This window comes from Macaca mulatta, chromosome 9 (assembly GCF_049350105.2).
Source record: "Macaca mulatta isolate MMU2019108-1 chromosome 9, T2T-MMU8v2.0, whole genome shotgun sequence".
NCBI classification, from domain to species: Eukaryota; Metazoa; Chordata; class Mammalia; order Primates; family Cercopithecidae; genus Macaca; species Macaca mulatta.
Window position 1 is genome coordinate 100,054,961 of NC_133414.1, and position 11,507 is coordinate 100,066,467.

Genomic DNA, 11,507 nt, shown 5'->3' on the forward strand with positions numbered 1-11,507 from the left:
TTTTTTTTTTTTTTTTGAGACTGAGTCTTGCTCTGTCGCCAGGCTGGAGCAGTGGCGCGATCTCTGCTCACTGCAACCTCCGCCTCCCCGGTTCAAGAGATTCTCCTGCCTCAGCCTCCCGAGTAGCTGGGATTACAGGCGCACACCACCATGCCCAGCTAATTTTTGTAGTTTTTAGTAGAGACAAGGTTTCACCATGTTGGTCAGGTGGGTCTCAAACTCCTGACCTCGGGTGATCCACCCACCTCGGCCTCCCAAAGTGCTGGGATTACAGGCATGAGCCACCGCCCCCAGCAGACATATTTCATTATACAATGCAAAAAATGTCACATTTTAAAAATGTTACCACCGAGCTCACCAGGATAGTCTTTACGTATTCGGAAGCTGTCAAGTTCATGGTAGCAGGTATAAGATTTTAAAAAATGAATTTTTGCTTAAAAGCTTGAATTTTATCACTTATAACCCACAGGGGTCATGGGCCACACTTTGAGGATCACTGGTGTTAGAGATTTGATTGGAGAGACACAAGTAAGAGAACATTTCCCTAACAGGCCCAAACACATTCCTTTTCAGAGTGCTGACGGAATTTGAAAATGAGGTCTCAGAATTACTAGCAGTAATTCCTGATAAATTAAGAAAAATGGGAGAGAGTTCAGAGACAAAGACATGAGGAAAGATTGCCGTAACTCTCCAGGAGGATGGATTCTGGGTAATGAAGGCCAGTATGTTTAACACTGATTCCCAGAAAAAGACTAATATATTCAATAGCAGGTAGTTTAAGAACATTAGAAGATAATTCGGTTATTACCAGATGTCAATGAGGGCTAGGTAGGTCATTTCAAAGCCCTCTCAAATTTCATTTTTTCTTTATGATCACCTGCCACAATGCTTTACGTGATGTACATACGAAGAAGTTTGCATAACTATATAAAACAGTTGAATAGAATAGTAATTGTATAGCATATTGCTTATATAAACTGCACAAATCTCATTTGAATAAAAACCATTTATAAAGTACTTGCAGTATGCAAAAGACCCTTTGTTAGGCAAAGGGTAGGTCTGAGAGGCACACACGAGGAAAACTAAAAGAATTTGCCTTGAGAACAGAAGCCTAAGGGCATTTTCTTTTTTTTTTGTTTTTGTTTTTGAGACGGAGTCTCGCTCTGTCACCCAGGCTGGAGTGCAGTGGCCAGATCTCAGCTCACTGCAAGCTCCGCCTCCCGGGTTCACGCCATTCTCCTGCCTCAGCCTCCCGAGTAGCTGGGACTACAGGCGCCTGCCACCTCGCCCGGCTAAGTTTTTGTATTTTTAGTAGAGACGGGATTTCACTGTGTTACCCAGGATGGTCTCGATCTCCTGACCTCGTGATCCGCCCGTCTCGGCCTCCCAAAGTGCTGGGATTACAGGCTTGAGCCACCGCGCCCGGCCAGGACATTTTCAAGTGTCATGAAATATGTGAAGTCTGCCTTGTGAGGGAAGGTAGCATTGGCTTGTGGAAAGAGCATAGCACAGGAAATTAGAACATCTGGTTGCTCATCCTGGCTTTACCATCAACTTAATGAATGACCTGGAGTAAGTTACTTCACTTCGAGACCTATGCTCTATATCTGCAATATTGAAAATGCTGGATAAGATCATCTCTAAAGCCCCAGAAAAAGATGGAGTTGTACTCTTTCACTCCAAGGAACATATACTGGAACTTATGAGTAGAACTTTGGAGAGACCAAGTTTGCCTCACAATGAGTAATATTCTAGCTCTGTGCTATCGTATATGACTACAGTCACTAAGCTACATGTCTCTATGGAGCACTTGAAATGTGACTGGTTCAAGTGAGATTTGAGATTTGCTATAAGTATAAATTACACATCAGATTTTGAAAACTTAGTATAACAAGTAGAAGGCAAAATATCTTGTCAATTTTTTAATATTGATTACATATTGATATGATAACATTTTTGATATAGTAAGTTAAATTTTATATATATATATATATATATATATATATATATAGAGAGAGAGAGAGAGAGAGAGAGAGAGAGAGAGAGAGAGAGATGGGATTTCACTCTGTTGCCCAGGCTGGAGTGTGGTGATGTGATCTCAGCTTACTACAACCTCCACCTCCCAGGCTCAAACCTTCCTCCCACCTCAGCCTCTCAGGTAGCTGGGACCACAGGTGTGCACCACCACGCATGGCTAAGTTTTTGCATTTTTGATAGAGATGGGGTTTCTCCATGTTGCCCAGGCTGGTCTCAAACTGCTGAGCTCAAGTGATCCACCTGCCTTAGCCTCCCAGAGTGCTGGGATTACAGGCATGAACCACCTCCTGGTCTAAATTAATATATTTTTTAAAAATTTCACCTGATTTATTTTTTTAAGATATATATGGCTAATGGAACATTTTAAATTACATATATGGCTCATATTATATTTCTATTGGACAGGGTAATTCTAGCTAATAGGGTTTCCAACAAAAGAATGATAACTTGAAGAGGAACCTAATTTTACTTTTCATTTTGCATTTTGAGGTTCACAAGCAGAGTTCTGACAAGAGGACCTCACAGAAAACTCCATTTAGTGTGCATTTGATCTAAATTTGTGTTCTCGATCTGTGCTCAGATGAATGCCTGGGCTCTAGCAGCACCCAGATTTGTCACAGGGGAAGGAGGAGGAGGACAAAAAAGTCTTTCTGTCTTCCCTTCCTCTATTCAAACAGACAGCTGATCAGTATGTATTATTGAATAAATGAATGAGTGCACAAAATATATGTATATATTTCCGGTAAAATGGATGATAGTTTAGGGTTCAGGCTTTGGGCCAGGTCTGGCCACCAGTTTAATTCTTGGTGCCACTGTTTACTAGCTCTATGATCTTACTTACCCACTCTGTGCCTCAGTTTCTTCATCTGTAAATGTGGGGTTTGCATGTACAGTTTTGAATACAGTACAGTATATTTCCCTAGAAACATGGCTTGCTCCTAAACATTTGGCAATGCTATTGCATAAATTAATCTTGCAAGACAAAACTACACACAACAACAAAAACCTCTTATCTTGCCTGTAAACAGGTTGTTAAACATGTTCTCACTTCTTTGCCTTCACCACCTGTGCAGCATGTTTTTAAAGCAATTCCACAGTGCTTGTGATTAAAGCAAATTTGTACGCTGCCTGGACACCCTTAGCAACTTGATCTTATGGTAGGAGGACAATTTGTGGAGAACTGGAGACTTCATGTTCAATAAGGACCTGTTAGGGGCAAAGTGATACAAGCTGCCTTCTCTTTACTTTTGCCTTTCCCATCCAAACATGACCCTGAACATCTGGCAGCATGAAAAGGGGATGTGCTTATCCCATATACCTGCTAGCTGACTCTAAGGATTCTACAACTTAGGTCCAAATGGTTAGTAGTGTATGCTTTTGTAATCCAACTAGTTGACATCCTACTATACTCCTCTCTGGCCAGTTCTCTTCCATTCCACAGACTTTTTATTATTTATTTATTTATTTATTTGAGACAGAGTCTCCTTCCGTAACCCAAGTTGGAGTGCAGTGGTGTGATCTCGACTCACTGCAACCTTTGCCTCTGGGGCTCAAGCAATTCTCTTGCCTCAGCCTCCCAAGCAGCTGGGACTAGAAGCGTGCGCCACCACACCCGGTTAATTTTTTTTTATTTTTAGTAGAGACAGAGTTTCACCATGTTGCCCTGGGTGGTCTTGAACTCCTGAGCTCAGGCAATCCATTCGCCTCGCCCTCCCAGTGTTGGAATTACAGGCATGAGCCACTGCGCCTGGCCTCCACAGACTTTCTTTGCCCTGCGTGGTCCAACCCTTGCACCTCTTTTATTCTCTCTCAGAAACTTCCATTGCCTTCTACTGAATAGAGAAAATTAAGGCTATCATGCTGCCTGGACTGCTTCAACATCCTGTCCTTTTCTCTATTATCAACCAACTCTCTACCTCCCTCGACCTGCCTCCCTCTCATTTTAGAGGAAAAATATATTTCCCTTCTTGTTCCCGCCCCCCCCCCGCCCCGCCCCGAGAGGGACTTTTGCTCTTGTTGCCCAGCCTGGAGTGCGATGGCACGAGTTCAGCTCACTGCAACCGCTGCTTCCCATGTTCAGGCGATTCTCCTGCCTCAAGCCTCCTGAGTAGTTGGGATTACAGGTGTGCACTACCTGTAAAAAATTAGCCCAGCTAATTTTTGCATTTTTAGTAGAGACAGGATTTCACCATGTTGGTCAGGCTGCTGTTGAACTCCTGACCTCAGGTGATCCACCCACCCCAGCCTCCCAAAGTGCTGGGATTACAGGCGTGAGCCACCGTGCCTGGCCTCCCTTCTTGTTTATTTTATTATTTATTTACTTATTTATTTGTTTATTTATTTATTTTTAGACAGAGTTGTGCTCTGTCACCCAGGCTGGAGTGCAATGGTACGATCTTGGCTCACTGCAACCTCCACCTCCCAGGTTCAAGCAATTCTTCTGCCTCAGCCTCCCAAGTAGCTGAGATTACAGGCACCCGCCACCAGGCCTGGCTGATTTTTTTGTATTTTCAGTAGATACGGGGTTTCACCATGTTGGCCAGGCTGGTCTCGAACTCCTGACCTCAGGTGATCCAGCCACCTTGGCCTCCCAAAGTGCTGGGATTATAGGCATGAGCCGCTGCGCCCGGCCTCCCTTGTTGTTTAAAGCTAAGTCTTCTATTGTGCTCTTTCTTTCCCAGGACAAAGATTGTGTTTTATTGGATTATCTCTTTATCTTCTTATTTTCAACATTTGACTCTCCTTGGGATTATTTCTTGTAGCTGAAAAATATTCTTAAATCTCTCCATTTTTATCAATAAAGAGAGAAAAAAGAAAGCTTTCTCTATTTTGTATTCTGTTTAGTTATCACTCTCCTCTCTCTTTTAAAACACAAGTTCAAAAAGGAAAAATCTACCCTTGTCTCTACTTCCTCACATCTCATTCACTAATTTTTCTATTTGTAATATCTACTATTTTAATTTAGTTACAAATGCACATATGTGAAAGAATATATGTAAAATAATATCTTTAATATCGATTTGGATATATTCTATACCCCCCTGACCCGAACATTTCCACTGACCTTTTCCTTCCCTCCACCCCAACCACCAACTCCCATTGTAATAGGCTTGATCCTGCCATTTCCAATTAGCAAAGATCTCGCAAACCTGTGTTTTCCAGCATCCACCTCTCTCTCACCTACCGCATTTTCACTCACTTATTTTTATACTACTTCTACTTCAGCATATTTAAACCTCCTAAGTCTTAAAGTCCACTGAATGTAAATCTTTTTCATTATTCATTTCCGCTCTTCTATCCTTACATACCTTCATACCCATTTCCTGGTTCATCATTATAATGACTCTCTTATAGCACATTGTTAATTTCTTTGACACTCTCTTTCTCATCATTTGCCCGGCAAATCTGAAATTGTCTATGTGCTACTGTGTGCCTACACTTCAGCAGGGTGCAACACAACTGTGTTTTTTGGTCTCACTGGATGTTAATCCCCAAATATCAAAAATAGACATCACCACCACACGGTAGTCTTACTTTTTCCTGCTACTTTTCCTGGTACATTTACTTTCACATTCTCTAAGACTTCTCACTCTTCAAACTTCTAAAACTGTGATCAGTGACTCAAACATACATTTTATAGACATCACCATGGAAATTATCACGTGGAAACACATCTTCTCACCACAGAATCTACCCATCTATCAGAATCAGTACCATGCTCTGTGCCTTTCTTCTTGTTACAGTCAAGGATTTTACTCATTTCAAAGACCAACCTCTTCATATTGAATTCTATCTCTTCTAGTGGTTTCAAACCTTTCTAATGCAATCATTTTCTCTCATTAGCAATTCTTTTCTTTATACTTGCTCATTCTTATTACCATACAAACAAGCTCAAGTACTTCTATCACATACACTCCCAAATCCTTAGTACACCATACAAAACCTTTCATCATCTGGCTGCTCTTATCTTTCCATTTTCATCTTCCTGTATCCTACTTTCCAGTTCCCATACTATTTGTCAAATGATTCTTCTGCTACGTGTGTCTAGACCTTTGGTTACATTCAGTGCACAAAAAGCATGAAAATATGGCCCTAATCAGGAGAAAAAAAACAACCAAAAATCCATTCATGATAAGGCCCAGCAAACTAGGAATAGAGAGGAACTTCCTCAACTTGATAAAGAACATCTACAAAAAACCTGCTTCTAACATCATATTTGATGGTGAGAAACCAGATGCTTTTCTGCTAAGATCAGAAACAAGGCAAGGATGAACTCTTTCACCACTGCTTTTAAATATCATCTGGAAGTTCTGGCTAATGAAATAAGAAAAAAGGAAATTAAAGGTGTTAGACTGGGAAGGAAGACATGAAACTGTTTGTGTCTGTAGATGACATGATTGTCTATGTAGAAAATCTGAAAGAATCAATAACAACAATGATAACCTTCTGGAACTCATAAGTGATTGTAAGAAGGTTGCAGGATGCAAGGTTAACATACAAAGTCAATTGCTTTCCTGTATACCACCAATAAACAAGTGGAATTTGAAATTAAAAACACAATACCATTTACATTAGTACCCTGCAAAATAAAATACTCAAATACAAATCTAACAAAATATGAACAAGATCTATGTGAAGAAAACTATAACACTTTTATGAAATAAAGAACTACAAAAATGAAGAGATAGTCCATGGTCATGGATAAAAAGTCTCAATATTGTCAAATGCTAGTTATCCTCAACTTGATATACAGATTCAATGCAATCCAAATCAAAATCTCAGTAAGTTAATTTGTGGATATTGACAAACTGATTCTAAAGTTTATAGGAAGAGGCAGAAGATCCACAGCAACAAACGCCATATTAAAGGAAGAGAACAAAGTTGGAGGACTGACACTACCTAACTTTGAGATTTACTGTAAATGTACAGTAATCAAGACAGTGTGGTATTGGTGAGAGAACAGACAAATAGACCAATGGAACAGAATAGAGAGCCCAGAAATCGACCCACATAAATATAATCAACTGATTTTTGACAAAGGAGCAAAGACAGTGCAATGGAGAAAGAACAATCTGTTTGATAAATGGTGCTGGAACAACTGGACGTCCACATACAAAAAATAAATAAATCTAGACATAGGCCTTATATCCTTCACAAAAATTAACTCAAAATGAATCATAGACTTAAATATAAAATGCAAAGCTATAAAACTCCTAGGAGAAAACACAGAAAAAAAAACTAGGCCCGGTGAGGTGTCTCACATCTGTAATCCCAACACTTTGGGAGGCTGAGGTGGGCAGATCACTCGAGGTCAGGAGTTCAAGACCAGCCTGGCCAACATGGTAAAACCCTGTCTCTACTAAAAATATAAAAATTAGCTGGGCATGGTGGCATGCACTTGTAGTCCCAGCTACTCAGGAGCCTGAAGCAGGAGAATCGCTTGAACCTGGGAGGGGGAGGTTGCAGTGAGCTGAGATAGCGCCACCACAGTCTAGCCTGGGTGACAGAGTGAGACTCTGTCTCAAACAGCAACAACAACAACAACAACAGCAAAAACTAGGTGACCTTGGGTATGGCGATGACTTTTTAGATACAAAACCAAAGGTATACTCCATGAAAGAAATAATAAGCTGGAATTTATTATGTTAAAAACTTCCGTTATGTTTTTCTGTCTTCATATAAACACATAAACAGTCAAAGAATGAAAAAACAAAGCCACAGACTGGAGTAAAATATTTGTAAAAGACATACCTGATAAAGGACTATTTCCAAAAAATATAAAGAACTGCTAAGTTTCAACAATCAAAAAAAAAAAAAAAACCCAACTAAAAATGGGCAAAAGATCTAAACAGACACTTCATCAAAGAAGATATACAAGCAGCAAATAGGCATATGAAAGGATACTCAACAGCATATGTTATTGGCAAGCTGCAAATTAAAATGAGATACCACTATAACCTATTAAAATGGCAAAAATAAATATCCAATGCTGGTGAGCATGTGGAGCAAAAGGAATTCTCATTCATTGCTGTTGGGAATGCAAAATGATACACCTACATTGAAAGACAGTTTGGAAGTTTCTTATAAAACTAAACACACTCTTACCATAACCATATAATCCAGAAATTGTGCTCCTTGGTATTTACCAAAATCAGTTGCAAACTTATGTCCACACAAAAACCCACATACACATGATCCAAATGAGTTGCAAACTGATGTCAACACAAAAGCTCACTCATGAGTCTTTATAGCAGGTTTATTCATAATTGTAAAAACTTGGAAGCAACCAGGATGTCCTCCAGTGGGTGAATGGATAAATAAACTGGGATGCATCTAGAAAATAGAGTATTGTTCAGTGCTAATAAGGAATAAGCTATCAAGTCAGGAAAAGACATAAAGAACATTAGATGCGGCCGGGCGCGGTGGCTCAAGCCTGTAATCCCAGCACTTTGGGAGGCCGAGACGGGCGGATCACGAGGTCAGGAGATCGAGACCATCCTGGCTAACATGGTGAAACCCCGTCTCTACTAAAAAAATACAAAAAACTAGCCGGGCGAGGTGGCGGGCGCCTGTAGTCCCAGCTACACAGGAGGCTGAGGCAGGAGAATGGCGTAAACCCGGGAGGCGGAGCTTGCAGTGAGCTGAGATCCGGCCACTGCGCTCCAGCCCCGGCGACAGAGCGAGACTCCGTCTCAAAAAAAAAAAAAAAAAAAAAAAAAAAAAAAAAGAACATTAGATGCATATGACTAAGTGAAAGAGGGCAATCTGGAAAGACTACATACTGTATTACTCCAACTATATGACATTTTGAAAAAGGCAAAACTGTCGAGATAGCTTACAGATAAGTGGTTGCCAGGGATTAGCAGGGAGGAAGAGATGAATCAGTAGGGCACAGAGGATTTTCAGGGCAGTAAAATTACTCTGTATAATACTATAATGGTAGATACATCATTATACATTTGTCCAAATCCATAGCACACATAACACCAAGAGTGAATCCTGACATAAACTAAAGACCTTGGGTCATAAGGACGTGCCTGTGTTAGTTTGTTGAGTGTAACACATTTATGACTGTGGTGTAGGCTGTTGATAGTAGTGGAGACTACGTGTTTGGGGAGCAGGGCTATATTAAAGCTTTCCATTCAATTTTGCCGTGAATCCAAAAACTACTGTAAAAAGTAAAGTCAATTATTGAAAAAGTATCAACCAATAAAAAGAGACAGAAATAACAGAGATAATAACATTTTAAAGAATATTACACAGTTATTACAAATCTTATATGTGTTAAAGGATGTAAAATAAAACATCAAAATAATGAAGAGAAAAATGGAACAGATAAAAACACAAATAGAAGTTACAGAGCTGAAAAATAAAATATCTGAAATGAAAGTACTGGATGAGGTTAAGAGCAATGTAGACACTGCAGATGAAAGATTAGGAAACTCAAGGGCATGGAAACAGGTGTTATCTAAAATACAGCAGAGTGGGGAAAGACTGAAAACAAAAATGACTAGAGCTTTGGTGAGTTGTGGAACAAAATTACATAATCTAATCTATAGGATTGTTTTCACAAAAGGATAACTGAAATAAATATTCAGGGAAGTAATAGCTGTAAAACTTTCACATGTGATAAAAATTATAAGCCCATAGATTCAAGAATAAACATAAAGAAAACCACATCAAGGTACATCACAACCAAATTGTTGAGAATCAGTGATGAAGAGAAAAACCTTAAAATGGAGGTGAGTGGGGTGGGGGAAAGGCACCATCTTTGTCTGTTTTGTGATGCTATAGCTGAATACCTGAGATGGGGTATACTTTATAAAGAACAGAAATTTATTTCCTACAATTCTAGAGGCTGGGAAGTCCAAGAAAAAGGTGCTGGCAGGTTTGGTGTCTGGTGAGGGCCTGGTCTCTGCTTCCAAGATGTTTTCTTGAATGGTGCATCCTATAGAGGGGAGGAGCTGTTTCTCACATAGCAGAGTTGCTTAAGAGAGAGAACCCACACCTGTAATCCCAGCACTTTGGGAGGCTGAGGCAGGTGGATCACCTGAGGTCAGGAGTTCGAGACCAGCCTGACAAATATGGTGAAACCCCGTCTCTACTAAAAAAAAAAAAAAAAAAATTAGCCAGGCGTAGAGGTGTGTGCCTATAGTCCCAGCTACTTGGGAGGCTGAGGCAGTAGAATCACTTGATCCCAGGAGGTGGAGGTTGCAGTGACCTGAGATTGCGCCACTGCACTCCAGCCTAGGTGACAAAGTGAGACTGTCTCAAAAAAAAAAAAAAAAGAGAGAGAGCGAGAACCCATACCCAGAACCCCTTTTATTAAGGCATTAAACCCACTCATGAGATCTCTTAAAGGCTCCACTCGTCAATACCATTACATTGGCAATTAAATTTCAACACAAATTTTGAAGGGGACAAACAAAGAATAGCAGATATCTTACCGACAAAGATAAGAAGAACAGCAGGTTTCTTGTTGTAAACCACGTAGGCTACATGACAGTGGCATGATATCATTTTAGAGCTAAAGAAAAAAAGGTCAACCTAGCAATCTAAATTCAGGGAAAATATCTTTCAAAAATGAGGGGAAATGAAGACTATTTCAGAATAAAGGAAACTAAAAAATCAATTGCCAGAAAACTTGAAGAAGGAAAATGATATCATAGTAAGATTGTAAGTAAATATAAAATAAAATTTCTCTTATTTTTTAGCCATCTTAAACGTAATTGTATTAGTCAAGATTTTCCAGAGAAACAGACCCAGCTGCATGTGGATAGATGGAGAGATAGATATAACTTTGTTTTAAGGAATTGACTCACAAAATTGTGGAAATTTGGTAAGTCCAAAATCTGCAGGGTAGGCTGGAAGACTAGAGGCTCAAGAAAGAGTGACAATTTTAGTCCAAAGGTAGAAACTATAATCCCAGGAGAGCCAATGGTGTAGTTCTAGTCCAAGTTTGAAGGCCTGAGAACAAGGAGGGCTGATGACGTAAGTTCTAGTTCAAGGGCAGATCATTGTCCCAGCTTAAAAACAGTCAGGCAGAGAATGAATTCTCCCTCACTACTAACCCTCCTTCCTTGATTCTATTCAAGACTCCAGTGAACTGGATGAGGTGCATCCACATTGAGGAGGTCAATCTGTTTTACTCAGTCTACCTATTCAAATGTTAATCTCTTCCAGAAACACCCCCAAAGACCATGCAGAATAATGTTTAATTAAACATCTGGACCCCCCATGGCCCAATCAAGTTGACACATAACATTGTTACAGGCAGTTTGCTGGCAGAATTCCTTCTTGCTCAGGAGAAGTCAATCTTTGTTCTATTAAGGTCTTCATCCGATTGGATGAGGCAAGTCCACATTATGGTAGATAATCTGATTACTCAAAGTCCACTGACTTAAATGTTTATCTCATCCCAAAAACACCTTCAGAGAAACATCTAGAACAATGTTTGACCAAATATCTGG